The sequence below is a fragment of the Rhineura floridana genome, chromosome 4 (genome assembly GCF_030035675.1).
Source record: "Rhineura floridana isolate rRhiFlo1 chromosome 4, rRhiFlo1.hap2, whole genome shotgun sequence".
Lineage (NCBI taxonomy): Eukaryota > Metazoa > Chordata > Lepidosauria > Squamata > Rhineuridae > Rhineura > Rhineura floridana.
In genome coordinates, this window is record NC_084483.1 from 148,233,482 (window position 1) to 148,257,421 (window position 23,940).

The following is a 23,940-nucleotide window of genomic DNA, read 5'->3' on the forward strand; positions in this document are numbered from 1 at the left end:
ATATCTTTTGAAGGAGGACATGATAATAAAAAAACAGATCACTATCCCAGAACACTTTTATAGCACATGGGTTTTAATCTCCAAGCCCTTCCCATTTAGTATGTTAAGAATCTTGAGTCCATGATTTTAAAGCAAAAAGCCTGACCATATTTATTAATATTCTGTGGGTAAATGCCTACACCTCTTAAATAATTTTATTCTTAACTAAGGGGCTTAAGACAATGACTTCCAATTCCAAGATTTAAAATTTACAGTATTTGTCATATTTTAGCTTTGCACCCAGTTTAGTTCCAGCTAAACACTCTTCAAATTTTGCATCCATTTCCTGGCTCTGGGCTTCAGTGAACAAAGTCTTCCAGTCACCCACAGCACCTATATGGGAACAATTAAAAATGAATTACACAATTTATCCTTTTTTATAAAGAGGTTCAGAGATCAGATGTATGATTCTGGAATGTTGAAACAGATGAGTGTATTGTCCTAATTCACATGCTTTAAGACGGCAGTCCTATGCATACTTTCATGGGAGTAAGCCAACTAAAGGGATTTCTAACATACATCAGATTGGAGCTATGTGGAAATGTGAAGGCCAGGAGGGAGCAATTGGAAGCTTTTCCCTTGGAATATTTTTGTTTTTTTAACTTTATATTAGGTTTCTTTTTTAAAAGGCTTTTTTCAACTAGAAGCCTAGGATATTTTGGAGAATTAAAAAAAACCTCATGAACTGTTTTCTATTTTAGAATGAAGAATGACATGCGTTTAAGGCAAGATTTTAAAAATACTGTTGTAACAAGATAGAAATACCAGGTTTTGCTTTTTTGCCATAAATACCACCACTAGAGGACTCTTGTGTTACTGGAACAAACAGAGCAAGTGTGCTCACAGCCAGAATCCAAATTAAAAGCTCAGGACATAAAATCAGTAGTACCTTTCCTGAAGAGGATAGGAGCAAATTGACCATGTGTTTCTTGGGATTTATTGTTCATTGCTTGGAAGGTAGAGTTGTCTGCAATAGACTTAATCATCTCATCAGACAGAGGCAGTTCATAAAAGTCAGCTATTTGCTTCACTCCTTCATAAAGATTCTGAATAATAATAATAAAGTTAGTTACGACTTCATAAATATTGTTATGGGTTTGGGGTTGAGATAGATGATTTCTATGAGTCCCCTTCAGCCTGTGATTTGGAACCCTGCACCTGGAGGTGAGAAATCTGCTCTGCTGGCCAGATCTCCCTTCCTTAGTCTAACAGAGTGGCCAGGTGAGTTAATGTGCCTGTCAAGCACCCATTAACTGGTGAATGAGTCAAGGAGATCCTGTTGTTATTGAAACTCTTCAGGAGAGCCTCACCCCCCTTCCTGAGGCCAAGCAGAGGCTCGAGTTTGAAGTTGGGTCGGGAAAAAGGCTAGGGATGAGGCAGGTAGAGAGCCTGGCTCTCTGCACCATGGCTTTGGGGTGCCTCCTGTAAGCCTGATGGAAAATGCAATGTTGGACTGCTGATGCCTTGAACCCGTCCATCCTAAGCTCAGGTTGGAATGTGTGTGAATAAATAAACTATATTTCATAAAGACACCACAGACCCTGCTGGCCTTCTTTCCAAGGAAACTGAGCCCTGGGCAAGTGCAGGGATCTCTGGAAAACTCACCGCTCAGAGATTGGGGTGGTGTGCAACAATATTTTTGGTACTTTAGGAAATTTTCTTAGTTAGAAGCTGTCCTCAGACTCAAGGATTGGGCAGGCTAGAAATCTGAGTAAATATATTCATAAATTTATGTGCTTTAGCTGCACTGATATAAAAAATAGGTGCAGTGTGAAAGAAAGTACATAACTTGGGATGTTGGGTGATAGATGGGATGGTTAAAGAAGATGAATCTGCTTCACATCTAATCTAAAGGTTAGATGCAAGGCACCATAATTTAACTCTTCCGATTTCTACCAATCCCCTCCCCACAATTTCCATTTTGTCATGTCCAATCCATAATTCAAAAATTATGGCAGAGTTTGGAGCACAACTAGTGATAAGCTTACATTTATCCGAAGTTCCAACTTAAAGGGAATAATGTAGGCCTGTGAATGATCACACCCAAAGAGTTTATAATACAAAGACTTAATGTCATTGGCATATTGGTATGCTTAGTATTTAATCAAATGCAAGATAATAATTTATTTTTAACTTGAAAACATGTAAAATAGAATATCCAAAGCTGCTAATGAAAAGGAGAAAAAAAACATAATTTTAAAAATAACCATAGCAGACAAAAAGTCAAAATATAAAACCAGCAGAAAAGTGTTTTCTGGAATAGAAAAGCCTTGCATTGTGGTGAGAAGGGAGTACCACATCTCAGATAAAAAAGGGGCTGTCCTGCATGCTCCCCATACCTGAAAGTGGAGAGGAGCAGGAACCTTTGGTGAAGACCAGAGAATGGGCCAGGTTTATCACGGCCTTAATTGTTCAAAAAAAAATTGATGACAGGAGATAGTGTTATAAAAGCAAATACTACTAAATAATCAGGAGAAGAGCAACAATGTTTATTTCTCACGCATGTCTTATTTGACACTGGGAAATGTAAAATTATCTTTTTAGAAAAAATAAGAACTGGTGGAGGAGGCCAGAGTGGGAAGCTGCTCATTGTGTCCCATGGGGCTTCCCACACCTAGGTTGCAGCTTCCCCCAGTGGCACAATTTGGGTTTTTTAAGCTGCCTGTTGGAATCAGTAGGAGGCTTTTCAAGCCTAAATCTGGCATGGGGTTTGGGGAAGTCACTAAAACATTCTCTGCCCTGTATTTAGACTAGGAAAACCTGTTGATGGTAGGGAACTCCTTAAGTAACAGATTCTGTTATCCAAAGAAGAAGAAGAATGTGTAACATTATTAGTATTATTTCAATTTCTAAGAATGCTCACTTCTTTCAGCTCTTCATATGTGATAAGCATGATATTTTCTTCATCTATGTTTGTCCCAAGCAAGAGCATGGTCAAAGTAGGAATTCCAACAAACTGAAATAAAATGCAAAGAGCGTATTTCAAAGCCTGAGAAAATTACCAAGTGACATCTGTTTCGGTTTATGGCAAAAGCTCCACATATCATAGAACGAAAACTGAACAATTCATTCAGTTTGATTCAAGACTGGCTAACACAGGACCCATTTTCATGACATGTAAAATCTGTATACACAAATCAAGATGAATCGGATGGTAAAAGGATGTCTAAATTCAATGAATCATAGAATAGTAGAATTGGAAGAGCCCTATAAGACCACTGAGTCCAATCCCCTGCTCAGTGCAATACATTGTAAAGTCTGTTTTTAAGATGTTTTAGAGGTTTTTTTAGTGTTTTGTTTGCTGCCCTGGGCTCCTTCTGGGAGGAAGCGTGGGATATAAATTTTAAAAATAAATAATAAATTAAATAAATAATGCAGGAATCCAAGTTAAAGGATACTGGACAGGTTGCTATCCAGCTGCCTCTTGAATGCCTCCAATGTTGGAGAGCCAACCACCTCCCTAGGTAATTGGTTCTATTATTCACTCTACACATCATGGATGAGGCTGGCTGTCCACTATTATCTGAATGACATCTTGTCAGTGGTATGTTGATTTCATGCCAGTTTTGTGCTGTTTAAATGGTCCTTTTAGTTAACACATTTTACTTATTTATTTACCACATTAAGTATAGAATGAGATAGAAATATTCTATTCTTCCAAAAAATATGTAAGCAGTCTTACAACCCTACATTAGTCAGTGTGTTTTATTCTAAATTAACTACTTGGAGAAATACCAGCTGTGGAATCTTGCCTGCAGTCAAGAGCCCTGTTCCGTTTCAGCTTCATATGTATGGTGTATACCTGATGCTTGGGGAAAGTTTAATGCTAGGTAGAATTTGAGAATAGAGTTCTGGATCTTTGAAATATTGAAGGTGAAAGCTTCTAAAATAATATACCTTCACCACTCATGAACATTTGAAAAAAATCATCCTAGGAGCTGGCATTTGGAAGGAGAGGGTTTTTGTTGTAAAAATGGTAATAGGATATAGCAGCATCTTTGGGATTTCGTAATATCACCAGCATCTATTAAAAACAAAAAGGATATATTAGATTTTATTGTTTAAAGCAACAACCAGTGGTGTGCACTATTTAAATATTGAAAGTAATGGCTCAGTTCAAACTAAAACTAGAATGTTAAAATGTCCAACCTGCTGGAGCCTTAAATTGTTTTCAATTCCTGACTATCCCAGCTAAAATGCTGGTGAGGAGAGACTTGTTTTGCTAGAGTATAAGAGACTGCTACAGCAAGACAAGAGACACAAAGTTTAGATGAGTAGATGTTCCAATAACATTTCATCTGAGAAAGACTAGGGGAATAGATTTTGCTTCATATCTGGGATCAAATTGATTGCCCTATTCTGGTCCAAGAAGGAATTTTCCCCAGATAAAGTTGAGTACTGTTGTGAGGAAGAAGACATGGCAGGGGGATTTTCTACTATATGCTGTGATTTGGCTCATGTTACAAAGCTGTGGCAGCCCCCAATATGAATAGAACAATTCCAGAGACCCCTTACCTTGCAGAGTGTACAGAGAAAGGAGTGCCCTTACATCCAGCTAAACTGAGGATACAGTGGGTGGATCCAGACATAGTTGCACATAGGTCTCGTTGAAATTAGATGGATAGCTCATGACTGGTTTAAGTCCCATTGATTTCAATGAGACCTGACTAACTTAAGCTGCAATCCGACCTCCCTCCCCTACCAACAGAGCTTTTGGAGTGGTGGGGTTGCCACCTTAACCCTGCCACACACAGCTGATAGAATGGAAAGTGGGAAGCAGCAAGATCACTGTCCCAACCTGCAGCTGGCGCAGCAATGAGCCTCAGCCTCCAGAATGCCCCATTTTGGGACCATCCACTGGCAGGCATCCTGTGCAGTAGGCAAGAGTGGGAATGCCACACTGACGGAATTATGTTTGCATCGCTTCAGCAGCAGCAGGCAGCTTAGGATGTAGCCCTCTGCCCAATCCAAAGCCCTCCACCCAGTGCAAGGGTTAGGGATATGGATTCCTCTGCTTGCTTGCTTGCTTGCTTGGGTCCAACCCAATGGACATAACTTTTGCTTTACCACAATAAAAACTGTCATATTAAGAGACTCACATAAATTAAACATTCAGAATCATACTTAAATGCTGTCAGGCAATGCTTATTAGGCAATCGTAGTAGTAAAGGTAGTCACTTACCTTCACCTTATTCTCAATAAAAGATCTGGGAATGTTATTGTAATGGAGATGAGTAGTAAAAACACGTGGAGAAGGCTTGGTTTTCATGTCCTAGATGGACAATTAAAGGAATGTTAGTATTCCAGTCAGCTGATTGGTAGTTAGTGACCTTTGAATTTTGTTAGGTTTCAGTCACATGACATTGTTATAATGCCAGGTGGCTGACAGATGGGTAGTCCCACCTGCCTGTCACAGTTGGCCCACAGGAGTGGAGAAGAACAGGATCTGGTTGTTGGGCAAATCCAGTTCTCCAGCCCTATTAAAATGACTTTAGTCTTTAAAGGGGGTCTTAACTAGTTAATTAAGTGATGAACTAGTCTAAATAATTCATATTGTAAATGCATTCAAATATTTCTATTTTTCACAAAGACTAGTTCTTAAATGTCATTTTTCCCTAGTCATGGAAGTACTAGAATATTAAACATCAGAAGAGCCTGCTGAATCAGACCAGTGGCTCATCTAGTCCAATATCCTGTTCTCAAAGTGGCCAAACAGATGCTTGTGGGAAGCCCTGAGCACAACAGCATTCTCTCCTCCTGCAGTTTCCAGCAACTGTTACTAACTGCAAGGATTTTCAGAGGAGTAACTATACTAGTCTTTTGCAACAAAATAATGATAATTAATAATAATAACATTGTGATTCCTAACAAATGTAGCATGAAGGGGAATCCAGGGTGGTGCTCTCCAGATCTTCCTGGCCATTGGCTATGCTGACTAGGGTTGATGGGAGTTGTAGCCCAAGGACTTCTGGAGGGCATCACATTGGCTATTTCTGTCTCATGCTGTGAGATTTTGGGGACTACAGGCCATTTCATCAGATGCATGTCATCAGACGCATGAAGTGCTATCCTGAGTTGCAGGTACATGTAGATATGGTTGGGTGATGGGACTTTAAAAAGTGAGCTCAGAGGAAAATAAAATGCAGAAAAGCACATACAGTGCCTTGCAAAAGTAATCAGACCCCTGACCAATGCTCTCATATTACTGAATTACAAATGGTACATTGTAATTTCATTCTGTATGATACTTTATGTTGAAACACTGAAACTCAAAACCAGCTATTGTAAGGTGCAAGGGGAAATGTTTGTAAGACACATAAAAAAACAAAACACGTTGCTTGCCTAAGTATTCAACGCCTGTGCTGTGGAAGCTCCCAGATAACACAGATGAAGGAAACAAGGACACAATTACCTTACCATTGGCCTCCACCTGTGAACCATTAAACTTGCTGTCTCATTGTCAGGATAAAAACCTCACTGTTGAAGGATCATTGGTCAGCCTGTAGATCTGAAGGAAAATGAAGCCCAAAGAGCATTCTACAGAAGTAAGGGATAATGTAATACAAATGCATCGGTTAGGAAAAGGGTACAAAATAATATCCAAGTGTTTGGATATCCCAGTGAGCACAGTTGGATCAATAATCAGGAAGTGGAAGCTGCATCACACCACCCAGGTACTGCTAATAAAAGGATGTACCTCAACACTCAGTGCTCAAACAAGAAGGAGACTTGTGAGAGAAGCCAAAGAGAGGCCAACAATCACTTTGAAGAAGCTACAGAGTACAGTGGCTGGGAGTGGAGTAATGGTGCACCAGTCAACCATATCAAGAGCTCTGCATAACACTGGCTTGTATGGGAGGGTGGCAAGAAAGAAGCCGTTACTCAAAAAGTACCATCTGAAAGCACGTCTGGAATTTGCTAGAAAGCATGAGAGTGCCTCAGCTGCCATGTGGGAAAAGTGTTTGTGGTCAGATGAGACCAAGATAGAGCTTTTTGGCCAAAACTCAAAGCGCTATGTGTGGCTCAAACTTAACACTGCCCATGCCTCAAGACACACCATCCTTACAGTGAAGTATGGTGGTAGCAGCATCATGCTGTGGAGATGCTTCTCATCAGCAGGGACTGGGCATCTTGTTAAAACTGAAGGAAGAATGGAGCAAACTACAGGGAAATACTGCAAGAGAATATATATATCAGTCCACTAAAAACTGAACCTTGGGAGGAAGTCCACTTTTCAGCAGGACAGTGATTCCAAGCACAAGGTCAAAACAACACTGGAGTGGCTCAAGAAAAAAGAGGTGAATGTCCTACAGTGGTCCAGTCAAAGTCCTGATGTCAATCCCATTGAGAATCTGTGGCACTCTTTGAAAATTGTGGTCTACAAGTGACATCCAACCAACCTGAACGACCTGGAGTGAATCTGCCAAGAAGAATGGGCCAAAATCCCTCCGACATGGTGTGCAAAGCTGGTACATACCTACTCCAAAAGCTGTTACTGCAGTGAAAGGTGGCTCTACCAAATATTAATGTGTGGGGTTTGAATACTTATGCAAGCAACATGTTTCAGTTTTTTATGTTTCTTACAAACATTTCCCAACATGCCACCCCAATTTTGGTGATCACGGGTAGAGGGAAGTATAGCCATGGGGAGGTGGTGAATTACCATAGAAGATGAGGGCAAGGCTATCTGCGCCTTGTTCCTTGCTGCCACTCCTCTCATGGATGGGTTCCTCGTTACTCATCTGCTGTGCCCACTGGCCTGTATGTGTTGTTGTTTAATGCCAGATCAGTACACAATAAGACCACACTCATCCATGATTTGATCGTGGATGAAGGTGCCAATTTGGTGTGCATTACTGAGACCTGGGTGGGTGAGTTGGGAGGAGTTGATCTGACCCAGCTTTGCTCACCTGGATACTCGGTGCAACACCAGCACAGGCTGCAGGGACGGGGGAGGAGGAGTTGCTGTGGTCTACAGAACTTCCATCTCTGTCACCAGGAAACCACTCTGTCTTGGAGCTGGCTGTGAGGGCCTGCACCTGGTGTCGGGCCAAGGAGAAAGTAAACTAGGGTAGCTGCTGGTGTACCATCCACCCTGCTGCCCAGCAGCTTCCCTGAGCTGGTGGAGGCCATTTTAGCTACGGTATTGGAGGAGCCCAGAACGATAGTCCTGGGTGATGTTAATGTCCAGGCTGAGGCTGCCTCTAGTGTTCTGGCTCGGGACTTCATGGTCTCCATGACAACTATGGGGCTGTCTCAAGTTGTCACCGGCCCGACGCATAGAGCAGGGCACATCCTCGACTTGATTTTTGCTCCAGATGGAGGAAGGGGTGGTCTGGAGATGGGGGGGGTGGATGTCACCCCATTTTCATGGTTAGACCACTTCCTAGTGAAGTTTATACTTATGGCTCTGATCCTTCCTTGCAGGGATGGTGGATAGATTGATATGGTCTACCCTCGGAGACTAATAGAATCCACTAGATTCCTGAATGCTCTTGGGGAGTTCCCAGTAGATAGAGCAGGTGACCCTGTTGAAGCCCTTGTCATGCTGTGGGACAGCAAGGCACGTTGGGCTCTTGACATGGTTGCCCCAAGTGCTCTCTCCAGTATTGTGGAGCCCATTTTGCACTTTGGTACACCAGTGACTTAAGGCAATGAAACAGGCTGGACGATGGCTATAGCCCAAGTGGCGAAAGACATGCTCTGAGGCTGATCGGGCACGAGTAAAACATCATAACCGTGCCTACTGTGAGGTGGTGAGGGTGGAGAAGAAGGCCCACTTCTCTGCCTCCATCGCATCCTCAAGTAGCCATCCAGTGGAGCTTTTCTATATTGTCGGGTCTATTGACATCAGCTCCAGGAAATGGAGTTTTAGACCCTTGAGAGGCCCACTGTGAATTGTTTGCAAGGCATTTTGAGGGTGAAGTTGCTTGTCTTCATAGCAGACTTGATGCCCCATCCACATCTACTGTAGTCCCCAATGAGGTGTCCAGTGCAACGTCTGCTGCAACTTCTTGGGAACGGTTTCAGTTGATGCGGCCTGATGACATAGACAAGGTGCTTGTGATGATGCGGCCAGCAACATGTCCTCTCGACGCTTGCCCTTCTTGGCTTATTAAAGCTTGCGGAGGGGGTTTGACCGAGTGGATCCAGGGTGTGGTCAATGCCTCATTGCGGGAGGGAGTGGTTCTAACCACCCTGAAAAAGGCAGTGATCTGACCACTCCTGAAAAAGCCCACCCTGGACCCATTGGTCTGCAACAATCACCGACCGGTCACAAATACCTGCTTCTTAGGAAAGGTGATTGAGAGGGGTGTGGCGCAGCAATTGCAAGTACTCTTGGATGAAACAGATTATCTTGACCCATTCCAGTCTGGGTTCAGGGCTGGTTATGGGATTGATTTGGCCTTGATTGCCCTGATGGATGACCTTTATTGGAAGAAGGACAGTGAGAGTGCGACCCTGTTATTCTTACATGATCTCTCAGCGGCTTTTGATACCAATGACCATTCCGCACAACATAGGAAACGGACCTTTAGTGTGGTGGCACCTACCCTGTGGAATTCCCTCCCCTTAAATATTAGAAAAGCGCCATCTCTGTTACCTTTTCGGCGGCTACTGAAGACCTTCCTCTTTCAACAAGCCTTTTAAGTTGAGACTTTATCCCAGTCTGCATCTGTGTTGGAATTGCTTTTTAATATGTTTTTAATTTTTTTAAAAAACAATGTTTTTAACCTTTTTTTAAAAAGATGCCTTGAAAGCTTTTTAAAAAGGTTTTTGACTTCCCAGGAGGATCGCTCCGCCTGCGCTGCCTCTGGGACGGGCTCCCGTCTTGGTGGAAACTTTTTCAGTTTTAAAACCAGTCAGAAGGGCTTTTTGACTGGGGAAAATTTCTTCCGGATAAGGAAGAAACGTAGAGATTTTCCACAGAGCTTTGTTGTGTTTGTTGGAGGCTGGAATTCTGTGAAAGAAGGTCTTCCAGCAGCTCGGACGGAGCTAGGATTTCCAACCAGCTCAACTGATTAAGTGAGCCTTTTTTTTTCTTCAAAGAAAAACGGATTAACAGGCAAGCATTCTCCTGTCTTTTCTCATAATTTTGTTATCAATACAGCTCAAGAGATTTGTCAAAGAACCAGCAATTAAGAAACCCTGGGTGAGTCATAGCTTTCTCTTTTATTCACGGAGCTAAGGGGAAGAAAATAGAAATAGTTTATCTTTATTTTTATTGCAAAAAGCTGGCATGGAATTCAGCATTATAAAGATTACAAACGGCTGAGGGGTTTCTAATTTAAAGAGAATTTTTTTTTTGATTTATAAGACTTTTGAGTAATATATGTCTGGGACTATTTTTCCGGTTTACTTTTTTTTTTTTGATGAATCTGCTCATTCTTCCAGCTACTAATTATTTGGATGCTGTGAATTAAAGTTGTTTTGGCACTTTTGGACATACAAGAGATAAGGCAGTTCGTCTTGTCTAGAGGGTGACATCAGCTGGCTTGAAATATTAACTCCTTTGTAACTGGATAAAGAAATAAACTGTTCTTTGCTTGGGACATTGGAAATTGAAGGGATTGTGTTTTTTTTGGTTTTAAGAATGACAATCAAGAAGGTGGTTGAGATCATGGATGTACAAGAAGGGACTTTCTCTTTAGATATGTTTCAGAAAATAATGAATGAGAGGACTTCCGGGAAGGGTGACTTAGCCTGTGCCTGCTTTTGAGACGGGCTCCTGCCTCAAAAGAAGCTTATTCAGATATATCAGTCAGTTTTTTCTTTTTTTTTTGACTGATTAAACTTCTCCCGGGTAGGGAGAAACGAAGAGATTAACCTCAAAGCCTATTTTTGTTGGGACGACCAGATCTCATTAATTTATGGGACGAGGTCCAGCCGACGAAGGTGGGACGGATTTTCAACAGCAAGCTCTATCTGTTAAAGCGAACGTTCATCTTATCTTCTAAGAGAGAACGCACTAACAGGCAAGCACCCTTCTTTCTATATTTTTCTTTTACTTGACTTAAATTGTTGCTGTTTAAAAGAGATTTGCCAGATTGATCAGTTTTTGACATCTCACTGGGGAGCCATAACTTCTCTCTGCTACGCACTAATTAATAGCTTATCTCTGTTTTTGTTGCAAAAAGCTGTCCTGGATTTGCATTCTAAAGATATACACAGAAGAGGGATTTCTATTCCAGATTTTTATTTTGAAAAATATTATACTGTTTTGAGACTACTCTCTTTTTGGTCTATTTTATTTTGACGAATCTGTTTCTTGACGATTGCCATTAATTGTTTCGATCCTGGGAACTGCATTTTGTTTACTTAACTATTGGAGAGATAAGGCTGTCTGCTCTGTTTATACTGTGATGTCACCAAGTTTGGAGTATTAACCCAATTGTTGCTGAAATAAGAAGTGGTTTTCCTATATTTTTCTTTTAAAATGGCAATTAAGAAAGTGGCTGAAAATCTGGAAATAACTATGTTTCAGAAAATAATGGATGAGATTGAGATAACGAAAATTGAATTGAGTAAAATGAAGCAGGAGATTAAAGATATAAGGGTCCCTGTGAGAGAGGTGACCCTGGAAGGGGTCCCTGTGAGAGAGGTGACCCCGGAGATTGGAACAGGGGTCCCTGTGAGAGAGGAGACCCTGGAGACTGGAATAGGGGTCCCTGTGAGAGAGGAGATCCCGGAGATTGGAACCAACGTGGAACAGGAACAAGATTTGGAGTCTATGGACTTTAGAAATAAAATCTATTGTTTGGAACTCAATGTTATCTCTGAAGAAATGAATGAAGATTCTAGAGATAAAGTTATCAATGGCATGGATAATCTTCTGGACTGGAATGATGTGATGGAGCCCAATATAGAGAAAATCTATGATTTTACAGCAGTATTTCAGCAACCTATTCAGAATGGATGGCAAGAAAATATTTGGGATAGAGGTAATTCCCATCAGACTCTTACTTTATGACTATGGCTTTGACAGCAAGATTATTATGGAATACTGATAATGGAAGATTGGATATTGAAATTACTGGACTTAACAAGACTACTGAAGATGGAAGATGGAAAATGGAACTAATAGAGATAATAGAACAATGGCTACTGAAATTATTGAACCTAACAGATTCTGATGTGATGGATTAATTGAAATGTTTATTTTGACTATGGTTATGACAATAAGATTATCATAATTAGTAATGAGATGGATTAATCGATATGCTTATCTGGAAAAAAAAAATTGATAGATATATTTCTTAAAGAATTGAAACCTCTCTTTGACTTTTTGTGGAAAGAATAAAGTAATGTTTATGAGATTTGATGATTAAGTAAGATAACTACTGGAGGAAAGTGATTTTATAATATGACTTAAGAGACAGGATTGTTATATATTATAGACTTATAACTGATTTGATCTTTGACAAATGGGAAGTCAATATTTTACTCTTTATTTTTTATTTTTGTTTTTTTTTTCTTTTTTTCTTTTTGTTTAACTATTTTTGATTTTGTTTTTTGTCTTTGAATGTTTTATGATTTTGTCTTGTATGTTTTATGAAAATCTGAATAAAAATTATTGAAAAAAAAAAAGAAAATAATGAATGAGATTAAGCTAACAAAACAAGAACTCAGACATAACAGACAAGTGATGATAAGTGAATTTGGCGAAATGAGACAGGAGCTGAAAGAAATTCAGGATTCTATGAGAAAGGAGAACAAAGATAAATTTGGAAAATTAAAAAAGGATGAAAGAAAAATTAAAGGGAAGGTTCAAGCCCTGGAGATTGGATTAAATATGGTCTTGGAAAAAGATTTGGATTTCCTGGCTGTGATGGATCCTGGAGACAAATATTACTGTTTGGAATTCAGCGCTGTCCCTGAAGGAATTGGTGAAGAGATTGGAGATAAAGATATCATCGGTTCGAAAAAATTCATGGACTGGAAGGATTTGATGGAACTTGAAATGGAGAAAGTTTACAGAATTAATTCCTGTTTTGTGACAATGAAAAACCCTTCAAGAGATGTGCTAGTGCATTCTGTAAAAAAGAGGAACAGAGATGCGGTTCTGCAACAATACTTCAGTGATACGTTCGGAAATGATGGCAAGAAAATATTTGTGATGAAGGAAATCCCTATCAGACTCTTATTATATGACTATGACAGCAAGATTATTGGGTGCGTAAAGATGGAAGATGGAATCAATACGGATAAAGGAAGAAGAGCGATTTGAAATTACTGGATTTAATAGACTTGAAGAGTTGGATTAATTGACATGTCTATCTAGAAAAAAATTGATGGACATATATCTCAAGGATTGGAAACTTCTCTTTGACTTTTTGTAGAAGAATAAAATGATATGATGTTAATGAGATTTGATACCAACTAAGATAACTGCTGGAGGAAGGTGATTTTATAATTTATCAAGAGACAGGCTTGTCATATATTATAGACCTATAGCTGAACTACGACAAATCGGAAGTCAATAGTTTTTTTTTGTTTCTTTTTATTGTATTAGTTTTAATTTGTGTTTTTCTTTTTGTATTGTCTTGATTTTGAAAATTTGAATAAAAATTAATTGAAAAAAAGAAAGCTTTTTAAAAAGGTTTTTAAAGATCTTTTGTTTTAATGTATTTTAAAGTCTGTTTTTATGATGCTTTAAAGTCTGTTTTTATGATGTTTTAAAGGGTTTTAGTGCTTTTGTTTGCCATCCTGGGCTCCTGCTGGGAGGAAGGGTAGGATATAAATCAAATAATAAATAAATAACATAAAACCAATGTCACCTTACAATAATTGATTTTGGGTTTCAGTGTTTCAAAATAAAATATCTTACTGAACAAAATTACAATGTAGCATTTGTAATTCAGTAATATGAGATCACCACTGGTCAGGGGTCTGATTACTTTTATAACGCACTGTATAATTAATGATCATTGTTTTACGAAACACCTCTGTTAAGTATGTCATCACTTCCTCCAAGGAGCTCCAGATGGCATACATGGTTCTTGCTTCCTTTTTTTTAACAGCACAACAACCCTGTGAGGTACATATGGTTGAGATAAAATGGTCTGAGGTCACCCAAGAAGTTTCATGCTGAGTAGGGATTTGAAACTGGGTCTTCTCCGTTGTACTGATCAGAAAATAAGACAAGCCTTGCTGGATCAGACTAAAGGCCATCTAGTCCAGAGTGAGAGCCCACAAGCAGGACCTAAGCCCAACAGCAACGTCTACACCTGATTCCCATCAACTGGTATTCAGAGGCATACCAGTACAATGATATGAATAGCAAAGTTTCCTTATTTATTTTGGAATGGCAAAGAATAATACTTCATCCATAGAAAGTAGCATTACTTTGTGATTTTAGGTCATTTTTAATTGTTTTTAATTCTGTATTTTAAAATTGTTGTAACCCATCCTGGGACCTTTGGGTGAAGGGTGAGTAATGAATGTTGATAATAATAATAATTCTACTAACAAAAAGGAAGGGTTTTGTTTTCTGTCTTACAGTCAGTACACTTGCTGAGACGCTAATCCTAAACACTTTTGCCTCAGTGTATCATTTTTTTGGTTGTGGTAAAGTTTCAGTGACCATATGGATTTCCTCTGTCTGTAAGCATTGCTCCATTCTCTTCAGTGAAGATGCAGCTCCTCCTACACATTCCTTCCCATCACCCCAAGCACAAGTAGTTCTTCAAGCACATTAGAATACACACCTGACTCTGGATTAGAGCAGTTACATGGAAATAAATTCTGTTGAAATCAATGGAGCTTTCAAGTAAAGTGTTTAGTACAGAAAGGCAAATGATATTTTCTTGCATCTTAATGGCCCCTCATATACTTTCTGTGTTTAGAACTAGCTTCAACATTCAAGGAATCTAACTGTATGAATGTTACACAATCACACATAATAGCCATAAAGTATCTGCCTTCTGTGTTGGACACTGTAAAATAAACACATTTAAACACTGATAGTTTGCTAGACATGCCTCCCTGGGCTCCTACTGGGATGAAGGGTGGGATATAAATCAAATAAATAAATAAATATCAACCTGAACTTTTTGGACGTCTCCGAATTCAAACATTTGGAAGTGATCTGGTGGTGGTAAATCCTTGTAACTTGGAACTGCAGCTATCATGTCATTTACCATTTTGAGTGTCCAGTTAGTACCTGTAACACAAAGGCAAATGAGACATGTATGGATTCCAGAGGCATAAGTTGCACAACCAAGAGCACAGTTCTGTTCACTTAAGACAGTGAACTTAAGTGAGCTTAATGGGCCTAACTCTGTGTTAGCACTAACTCTAACACTTTGTTTCCAAACTATGTATCTACCAACAAGTGAACCTGTAACATCCTGCCAGACATAAATGCCCAACACCCAATATTCACAAATTTATGTAATACCACTAAAATGTTTTCTCTGTTTTACAGTTCACACTGTACACCGTGCATACAAAAGCTAATTCTCAGCGAGGTGCTAAATCTGTGACTGGCCTGTATCACTTTAAGTAGGAGTATGATTCTGAATTTACATATTTTCCCCATATATCCATATCATGTTTGTATGCAACATTCTGTGATCTATGGACTTGAGTGGCCTGAGTCAGACCTAAAGTCAGCAGTTTCTAAGTCTGCTTGTCAGAAAGTCCCACAGGAAACTGAATTTGAAGTTTCTGCCCATTATGGAGTGGTTCATATATAGGACAAAACCATTGTTGGTCATATGGAAAATAAGCAAAGAGGGGCCTTGGGACTGTGTGCTCCCTCTTCATTCTCCCTCTCTTGTGCACCCAGACGCTTCTTCTAAAGAGGAAAACCACTGTTTGCTATTTTATCCAAATTGTCAAACTGGTTTGCACTTAGTCTGCAGACCTAGAATCACCAACCATGGTTTCATCCTGATTTTTCAGGACAAGGATTCGCCAGAGTTCATCGATTTGAATGAAATGAGAAACTGTGGTTTGCACCAAACCAGGAACAAAGGGATGGATTTATGGCATATAAGGGGACGAGAGAGTGAAGGAGAAAGCATGTGACTGACTGCAGGGCTCCTCTTGGCTCATTCACATAGCATTATGGCTGAACTTTCTCTGAAGATCTAGTGCAGGGCAAGATAGTCAATGTGGTGTCCTCCAAATGTTGCTGGATTATAATTCCCATCAGTCCCTGATAGCATGGCCAATGGTCAGGGTCAAGGATGAGGGGAGCTGCAGCCCAACAATATCTTTGGCTACATTACCTTTCCTAACTCTGGCTGGTATTATTAATTTTTGTCTGCTCTGGAGGTCCTTTTTGCTGAAGAGAGATTATCCATGCTGTTCTTGCAGAAGCTACTGTTAAGAAATCTCTCCTAGATTATGTACTTTCCCCACATCTGGGGAACAGCATGAAACAAGAATACTCTCGCCAAAGCAGTCTTTTTCAGCTTGTTAAGGCATTTAGGACTTTCCTACACATCCTCAGCTAAAAAACATAACAATAAGGTTTGCTCCAGCATTATGTGAATGATATGTAACAAAGGTGGCCTTGGTTGTCCTGATGGATGACCTTTATTGGGAGAAGGACAGTGGGAGTGCGACCCTGTTATTCTTACTAGATCTCTTGGTGGCTTTTGATACCATTGACCATGGTATCCTTCTGAGCCCACTTGGTGAGATGGGTATTGGAGGCACTGTTTTACAGTGGTTCCAATCCAATCTCCAGGGTCATTTTCAGAGAATAGCATTTGGCAATTGTCTTTTGGCTCCCTGGCAGTTGTGCTGTGGGGTGCTGCAGAGTACCATCTTGTCCCCAATGCTCTTTAACATCTATATGAAGCGCTTGGGAGCAATCATCAGGAGATTTGGGGCTAGGTGTCATCAGTACACTGATGATACCTAGCTCTGTTTCTCTGTAACATCTGAATTGGGAGAGGCCGTGCAAGCCTTGGACTGGTGCTTGGACTTGGTGGTTGGCTGGATGAGGACCAGTAAATTGAGTCTGAATTCTAGCAAGGCAGAGGCACTGTGGATTGGTGGTTCTTGAGTTCGGATAATTGGTCAGTTGCCTGCTTTGGGTGGGGTTATACTCCCCCTGAAAGAGCAGGTTTGTAGTCTGGGGGTGGTCCTAGATCCATCTTTGTCACTAGAGGCTCAGGTGACCTCAGTGGCTAAGAGTGCCTTTTACCAACTTCGGCTGGTAAAATAGCTGCAGCCTAACCATTGTTATCCATGCACTGGTAACCTCCAGGGTGGATTACTATAATGCATTCTATGTGGGGCTGCCCTTGAGGTTGTTCCAGAAGCTGCAGCTGGTGCAAAATGCGACAGCACAACTGCTCACTGGGGCAGGGTATCGCCAACATGTGACCCCACTGCTGAAAAAATTGCACTGGCTGCCCATTAGCTACCAGGCTAAGTTCAAGGTTCCGGTTCTGGTACAAAGCCCTATACAGCTTGGGACCAGGATACCTGAAAGATGGTCTTACCCCTTATACACCCAGTTGATCACTATGATCTGCAGGTGAGGGTCTCTTGCAGATATCATATTATCAAGAGGTCTGTTCTGCACAACATAGGAAGCACACCATTAGTGTAGTGGCATCTACCCTTTGGAATTTCCTCCCCCTTAGATATTAGACACCACTTCTGTTATCTTTTTGGCACCTACTGAAGACCTTCCTTTTTCAACAGTAGAGACCTTATCCCAGCCTGCATCTTATCCCAAGTAGAGACCTTATCCCAGCCTGCATCTGTGCTGGAATTGCTTTTTAAGGTGTCTTTAAAGCTTTTTTTAAAAAAGGTTTTTAAATATCTCTTGTTTTAATATGTTTTTCAATATGTTTTGTTTTAATATATTTTAAAGTCTGTTTTTATGTTGTTTTAGAATGTTTTTAGTGTTTTGTTTGCTGGCCTGGGCTCCTACTGGGAGGAAGGGTGGGATATAAATTTAACAAATAAATAAATGAAATAAATAATAAATTTGACTGTTGTTTCCTGAACTTTGCCAGAAGGGACCTGCTAAAGGGTTTCTGAATTAAAATAAAGATTACCTCACCTTTCAGCATTTGACACTTATGGGGCATGCTTTATACATTAGTTAACAATTTGTTGCCTGGAAGTACATGTGTATAGCTTTAAGAGGCAGTCTGAAAGGTAAATTGTGAATTGGTGATATCACGGAATGCATGTATATCTGTATGTAAGAAATAAGAAATGGCTAATATCCGTGGCGCAGAGTGGTAAGCGGTGGTAACGCAGCCGAAAGCTCTGCTCATGGGCGGAGTTCGATTCCAACGGAAGGAGGAAGTCAAATCTCCGGTAAAAGGGGTCGAGGTCCACTCAGCCTTCCATCCATCCGTGGTCGGTAAAATGAGTACCCAGCATATGCTGGGGGGTAAAGAAAGGCCGGGGAAGGAACTGGCAATCCCACCCCATATATACGGTCTGCCTAGTAAACATCACAAGACGTCACACTAAGAGTCGGAAACGACTCACACTATAAGTGTGGGGACACCTTTACCTTTAATATTTGCATTAGGCGGTCTCCAAGAGGTCTTCTGTATCTTTAAAAGTTGTGCAGGGGGAAGGGAGAATTCTACCTTGTGGTTTTTCTCATTACAGTGTTGCAAGAACACCTGCACTTGGCTGACTTTCTCTTCTCCTAAAGATACAGGATCAGTCTCAGGCCAGGAACCTGGCAACCCTACTTGGCAAGCTAGTTTTCCATGTGAAGGAGGCAGCAGGATCTTTGAATTAGCATTTGGTCATGTGATTCCCCCACCTGCAGTCAAAAGTGGTACAGCTCAGCCCTAGATTTACTACCTCTGTTAATAATTAGCCCTAACATGTTTTCCTTACTGGGCCAAGAGTCACTAGAGCAAACATGCATTTGTAACCCCATGGAGCAGTGCTTTTGAAGATTAAAATTAGGTGCAGGGCAATGAGAGACAGAGGAAGGATTGAAAACTGTCGCTGGTTCTCCAGTTGCTCTTTAAGGAATTACTCTCCATAATTAAAAAGGAACAACATACATTTTTGTGTAAGGTCTAGTCTAGCATTCAGAATGCCTTCACTAAACTTACTGCCCATGCTCCTTCCAGAGGTTGAATCTATTAATACAGGTTCCTGTGGAGAGCAAATGTTAATAAGGGAGGAGTGTAGCTCATTGTTAGAGCATCTGCTTTGCGTAGAGAGAATCCCAAATTCAATGCGAGGCATGTCCAGGGAGAGCTGGTATTTTTTTAAATTAATTTACATGTTTTATATTTCATTCTTCATCACAAGCAATCTCATAGTGGGTCACATTCAAATAAAAAACAATACAAAAACATACAATAAAATCAGTCAATAAAAGCATCTTTGTGTCTGAGGCATGGCTGGAACACTATTTTATTTTATTTATTTATTATTTTATTTATATCCTACCCTTCCTCCCAGCAGCAGCCCAGGGCGGCACTTCAATGAAACCATATTCTCAGCTCAACCCATATTGTATTTTTTTTATTAATTTATTATTACGTTTATATCCCACTTTTACTCGAAAGAGCTGAAAGTGGCATACATGGTTCTCCTCCCTCTCCATTTTGACCTCAGAATAACCCTGTGAGGTAGGTTAGGCCGGGAGACTGTCTGGGCCTAGGTCACCCAGCAATCTTCATGGCTGAGCAGGGGTTTCAATACTGGTCTTCCAGGTCCTAGTCCAACACTAACCACTAAACCACACTGACTCTCAAATCTGAAATAAGTCCTATTGAATATTGTTAAAAAGGGCTGCTGCAAAAACAAAGATGGAAAAGCCTACAAAGCACAGAAGTAAAGAGAAAATTATGTTGGTTTTTAAAGGAAGAATTTCAGGCAACTAGGCTTCCTGCCTTATAAAGGTATTTGCTCAACATCTGGAACATGATTTATGCTTTTTGTCATTTGGATCAACTTGCAATTTACATTTCAGCAACGTTCAACCCCTGAACTGATTCAAAATAGTGAGATATTAATAAATGAAATGACAAAGTGTCTTTCCCTCAGTTTACAAGTAGTTCGGGTAGGTCAAAGAACATTTCCACTTAAAAGTTTCTTTAAAAATTGTATTTTGCTTCTGTTTGTTTCTAGACCCAGTTCAGATCACTGGTTTTGACCTATTAAACCTCCAAAAGGCCTGACACCAGCCTATCTGAAGGGCCCCTCAGTTCTCCCTCTGAATCCATCTGCATACTGAGATCATCAGCTAGCACCCTATTCCAGATGTCCTCCTTCTGAAGGTTGGTGAGTGGCTGATAGGGACAGAACCTTTCTTGTCATGTGAGCTTGGGTTATAAAGTCACCTCCCCAAACATATTCACCTGGCGTCTATTTTACTGTCTTTTAGGCACCAGGTAAACCAGAGTTTATTCTAACACGCAGCTAGACACATTTTGCACAGTGTAAAAAAAAAGTGCTATGTGAAATAAGTTTTTGTGTAGTTGAACATATGGGATTTAATAAGGAGCTAGGTTTTTAAACTGAAATAGATGAGCAGAGAGAAAAATAAATAGAAAATGAAGATAAATACTGGTTCCTTTCAAATCTTCATAATCTTATACTAATAGTAAGTGATCTTCTGGTAAAAAATAAGGTGCCAGTACTCGTACGTTGATAAAAGTTCTGTGGGTGCCAGCACAAAATGGCTGGCACGGGCAGCAACAGAAGGGTTGCCGGTACTCCATACCGGTAAGTACTGTCACCAAAACAGACCTGCTAATAGTATATATCAGACAAATTACTTGACTAGCTTGGGGGTGGGTAGCATTCTGGCTGCTTGTGCAATAGGAAAAAACATTTATAATAATCTCTGATGTAAACACTGTTTTGTTTGCTCAAGCTTTTGACAGGGAAACCTCCACACAACAGTTTATTGTGGACTCAGTGCTGTTCCTGCATGCAACTTTTTATTCAGTATCCACAAGATACTGTCCTCATTAAAATTAAAATACCATCCCATATTATTTTCCCGTGTAATTTAGATTTACTGTTTCCACAGGAAATCTGAAAAGTAAAGAAAAAAATAACACAATCTGTAAATCCAGATTAAATCAGTAAGAAGAATGAATTATATCCACTTAAGTCTCCAAAACTTTCTCTGTTACAGCAGAGAAAGTGCAGACTTGATGGACAAAGTGCAGACTTAGCGGGCAACTACATCATTCCCCCCCTTTTTTTCTCTCCTTCATTTTGCCTTAAAATCCTGCCTGATGGAAGAGTTCTGAACTCAAAAACTAACAGATAGGAACAGGAACTAATACCAGGATTACCAGATTAAAACAGATTGTATTCAAAAGGTGACTGTAACAATAGGGTTTTCATTAGGCATCTAAAATGTGATGTGTAGAACCCTGGCAGACCTCCACCAGCATGGACTTCCACAACCACGATGCCACCACTAAAAAAGCCCTGTATCTCTTGTATCTATCTGACCCTCACAAATAGATGGGAGACAGAGACCATAGCCTCCAAGGCCAAACATAAGTAAGACTAATTCATATTGGAGTAGACAGTTTCTAATATAATCTGGTCACAAACCGTTGTATTCTAATCTGTTGTCCAACACCTTAGAAATCCTCATTTAACCGAAAAGCAGCAGGGTGAGGGTTCCTTTAAAAAAATAAAAAATAAACAAGTAAATCCTCTATGGTCATTTAGCAATTGATAGCCCACTCCTTTCCTTTTTAATTTCCTCCTAAAAAACTAGATACTCACCGCATTTTGGATAAGCAGCTATCAGTATATCATCCTTCCTAGCTTCCATGGTTTCCAGTGCTTCAAAGGTCTCGGCACTACAAAGGCGATTAGGATACAACACTCCTCGGAAAGTAAACAGCAGCTCCTCATTCTCATTCTCTTGGCTGGCAGCAACAAGATTCTCTACTAGTTTCACAAACTTACTCTTTTTCTGGGCCATCCTTTACTCTTGCTGGCTGCCTCAGACTTGTAACCTTCACTTTTAAAATGCAGGTTTGGTTTTGCGTGACCAAGTGAGAGGTGAGATTCTTGCACACTTGTGTTTTCTTGCTCAATAAAATGGTATTGCAGAGGAGGAAGCAATCCTGAATCACAGGAACTCACATGCTAAACTCTCATTTATACCTTTGACTTGTGGAATTAAGAATTACTTAATCTTTCAGTGGCTGGGTGGGACGGGGGGGGAGGGAATCACTTAAGAAAGAAATTGCAACACTAGAGGCCCTGCAGGGAGAGAAAAACTGACTGAAACCACACAGATACAGATTTGTATTTTTTCAAAATATATACAGTTATATAATACCATAATAATACGATTTGTTAATATATCACATAATAATAAAAAACATAAATAAAAGAGTCATGCTTATCATTTGTTGCTTACAGCTTTAAATACATTATTTATTTACAGCTTTGCTAGGAAATTTATAGAGGTAAGTCTATGTTAGGATAAGGCTGTATATAAGATGAATTTTATAAGGCTTAAAAGTTTGGGCATTTTTCATTTGTTCCAGAACTTGACAGTGTTTCAAACATGGTGAAAGACATGTAGTAAAATTAGAACTATTACAGCTATGCATGTTTACTTTGAAGTACGTCCCCCTGTTGCAGTAAGCCTTACACGCTAGTTTAAAAAGAAGTATTGGTTTTGCATATTTTAAATTGTATATTTCCAATTTTGTTTCATTGTGTTCATAAATTTTGAGTAATTCTAAATGGGAGCTTTATTTGCAAATAGGTCATTCAGATATTTGAAATGCCTTGCTGGCAGGCATATATTTACTTAGTGTATTTCCCCCAGAAAGGGTCAATTCAGATTTAATGGGGGGGGGGGATATGGGCTGGCATTTTAATCCTAACAACCTGATGTGGTCGCTGTAAAAAACTTGCAAGTGTGTGTTTAGGATTACAGCCATAGTGTGCCAGTAATGATAGCCATATCAAACTGCGCCCTATCAAATATCAAATTGTTGCCCTGTTGTGATGGATGATCCATACAGATGAGGGCCAGAGCTTTAGGAGCAGCACTTGTAAAGAAAAAGAATAGGTAAAATTCCTGCAAAAGTTTTGAACTAGGCTCACTGATTTGGCTTACGCTACCCATACTGATTCTGCTAGTCCAACCGGAATAGCAGAGAGCTGCATGGACCTTCACAGGCACACTCCTTATGTGGCTTTTCATGTACAGATATCAGATAATCCTCCTTGAAAGTGAGCTCTTTTGACAATTAAGAGATAGACAACAACTATCCCATGCAAGTAAAGTAATGCTCAAAATTCTACAACAAAGGCTCTTACCATATGTGGAGCGAGAAATGCCAGACATCCAAGCTGGATTTAGAAAGGGAAGAGGCACCAGAGATCATAACGCAAATATACATTGGATAATGGAACAGACGAAGGAATTTCAGAAGGAAATCACCCTGTGCTTTATAGATTACAGCAAAACCTTTGACTGTGTAGATCATGAAAAACTATGGAATGCTTTAAAAGAAATGGGGGTGCCACAGCATCTGATTGTCCTGATGCACAACCTATACTCTGCACAAGAGGCTACTGTAAGGGCAGAATATGGAGAAACTGACTGGTTCCCAATCAGAAAGGGTGTGAGACGGGTGCATTTTATCACCCTATTTGTTTAATCTATACACAGAACATGTCATACAGAAAGTGGGATTGGACCAAGATGAAGGAGGTGTGAAAATTGGAGGGAGAAATATCAATAATTTAAGATATGCAGACGATACCATACTATTAGCAGAAACTAGTAATGATTTGAAACGAATGCTGATGAAAGTTAAAGAGGAAAGCACAAAAGCAGGACTACAGCTGAATGTCAAGAAGACTAAAGTGATGACAACAGAAGATTTATGTAACTTTACAGTTGACAACGAGGACATTGAACTTGTCAAGGATTATCAATACCTTGGC

At 39.9% G+C, this 23,940-nt stretch overlaps 1 pseudogene; it reads right to left on the reverse strand.

Annotated features, from left to right (window-relative positions):
• Positions 1-213: 213 nt before the first annotated feature.
• LOC133383650 (sulfotransferase 6B1-like) lies at positions 214-21,949 on the reverse strand (annotated as a pseudogene).
• Positions 21,950-23,940: the final 1,991 nt, after the last annotated feature.